The following is a 2,604-nucleotide window of genomic DNA, read 5'->3' as shown; positions in this document are numbered from 1 at the left end:
CCTCTCATCGGAGTAAATCTTTTCAGAATGACCCTTCGCAGTGGAGGCAGATTTCCTGCTCGGAATCCCCAGAATGAGGACTTGTTGGAGAACACAGCGAGAAACAGGTCTTCCATGGGAGGCATCCTTGTACCTGGGAATTTCCTGTGAGAAAGAAAACGTGGCACCGGGCTGTACCTGGGACCCTCTGCGTGGGCCCTGTCCCACCACGTCCGCTGTCGTCCCTGCGGGGACCCCATCTCTACCTGAACTCTCCTTCCAACTTGTGACCGCCCTCGGACCCCCGGATGCCCGCCAGCATCCAGGCCCCTCCCCCGTCTCTTCCCAAATGCAGCCCTTCCCGCCGCTGGACTGACCTGGCTCTGTGGATGGTCGTCTTGGTACAAAAGTGCCGTCGTCTTTCCCACATCTCACACCCTTTCCCACGGTCAGTTGTCACTGAATCTTCTCAATTCTGTCTCCACCTCCCACCTGGAACATCTCATTCTCCTGGTCACTGCCTGTTATGCTTGTGCAGACTCTTGTAATCATTTTTAAGCCGGCCTCTTTCCCCAAAGTCACTCTGTCACCCTCAGATTACGCTTCATAAAACAGATCAGATCAAAGCACCTCCTTTTACAGCTTTGCTACAGATGGATGCATCCTCCACGGAGCCGAGCATATCATACCCGCTGGTGTCTTTCCCCAGCCCTGGACCCACACGACGAGTCCTGGCCCGACCACCTCCATCAGCAGTGGTAGGCGGGCCTCTGCCTCTGCCTCTGCGTGCGGTCATCCTGGATTGCTTTTTCCTTTCATTTTCTCCCATCCACATCTGACCTGTCACGTTCTCTAGGGCACCTTCTGTAATCTCTTATTCTCATCTCAGAGTAATATTTTCTTCCTCTGGATTCTCTTAATACCTGGTGGAGGCCGATCTTGTAGCATTATTTGTTTTCTGCCTTGGTGTGACGGTCACTTGTGTCCATGACCAAGTTCCCATGCTGGACAGTGAGCCTGCAGAGGACAGGAGCCACGCCTCGTCCACCTGCATGTTCTTCACGGCACCAACACAGTGCCTCGTGCAGAGCGGGTGCTAAATAAACACCTGTTAAAGCAAAGCAGTGGTAGTGGTTTGTTTCATATATATATATATTTTTTTTTTTTTTCTTTTTAGGGCCATACCTGTGGTATATGTAAGATTCCAGGCTAGGGGTCGAATCAGAGCTGCAGCTGCCGGCCTACACCACAGCCACAGCAATGCCAGATCCGAGCTGTATCTGTGACCTACACCACAGCTCACGGCAATACCGGACCCTGAACCCACTGAGCGAGGCCAGGGATCAAACCTGCATCCTTATGGGTACTAGTTGGGTTCCTTATCGCTGAGCCACAACAGGAACTCCTCTTTTTAAGTACTGATATAATTTGGTGTGTATCTGGAGTGTGTGTGTGTGTGTGTGTGTGTGTGTGAGCGAGCTGTCACACTGAGGAAACACTTCTCTTGCAGTGAATCTTCGTGGGTGATCACAGCTGGGTCATCCTGAAGCCCAGCAGGTGAGGCTGGGCTGCGCCTCTCCAGAAACATTTCCCAGCCTGGAGAGTACGTCTGTCAGGGGGTCCTGAGCCGTAAGCAGCAGGAACTCTTGATGCGGCTAGGTTATAAGGAAGTCACCTCACGTAGGTAGCCCCAAGGCTCAGCCCCCTCACTTCACGGCTGAGATGCCTACCCGGTTGCTGTCACGACAGCCACACGCCCAGCAGACATTACATTCGGGAAGGAGCAGGTGTCCCTCTGTACCTTGTGATTTTACTGCAGAGGATCCTCCCTGAAGTCGCTCAGCCGCTGTTCCTGCACATTTCACTGGCTGCAGGTGCCTCCCTGGACTGCCGAGCTGGGCAAGACAGGGAGCCTGGACTGCCCAGGCCCAGGGCTGAGTGGGGGGACAGCATCACCTCCTTGGGGAGGGGCAGGAACACACGGGACGAGGGGGAGAGCAGGAAACAGTGGCGGGGACAAGCCCCTGTAACACTGGCCTCAGAAAACACATGGGACAATACATCTTATGGGGAGGGGGGAGTTCCTGAGTAACAGGGCAGAGACTGTTCCAGAGTCGGGATGTGATAACTTGACATTCCCAATTCCTATTTATAATTAAGTGAATCAATGACTGGTCTTAGACTTTACCTCTCTTCACTCCAGCCAATACCATACACAAAAATAAAACTCAAAATGGCTTAAAGACTTACATGTAAGACATGACACTGTATAACTCCTAGAAGAGAACATAGGCGGAATAGTCTGTGACATAAATCATACCGATGTTTTCTTAGGTCAGTCTCCCAAGACAATAGAAAGAGCGAAAATAAACAAATGGGTTTATCAAACTAAGCTTTTGCACAGCAATGGAAACCACAAACAAAATGAAAAGACAACCTACTGAATGACAAAAATATCTGCAAACAATGTGATCCACAAGGACTTAACTTCCAAAATATACACACAGCTTATACAATTCAACAACAAAACAACCCAATCAAATATCGGCAGAAGACCTAAATAGACATTCTCTAAAGAAGACATACAGATGTCCAACAGGCACATGAAAAAGTGTTCAACATCAT

Source organism: Sus scrofa, chromosome 17, assembly GCF_054392235.1.
Source record: "Sus scrofa isolate SSC_HxYL_T2T_F1_AM1 chromosome 17, Sscrofa_HxYL_maternal_Yorkshire_Landrace_v2.0, whole genome shotgun sequence".
NCBI classification, from domain to species: Eukaryota; Metazoa; Chordata; class Mammalia; order Artiodactyla; family Suidae; genus Sus; species Sus scrofa.
The sequence above is the reverse complement of the archived record's forward strand: the minus strand, read 5'-3'. Positions refer to the sequence as shown.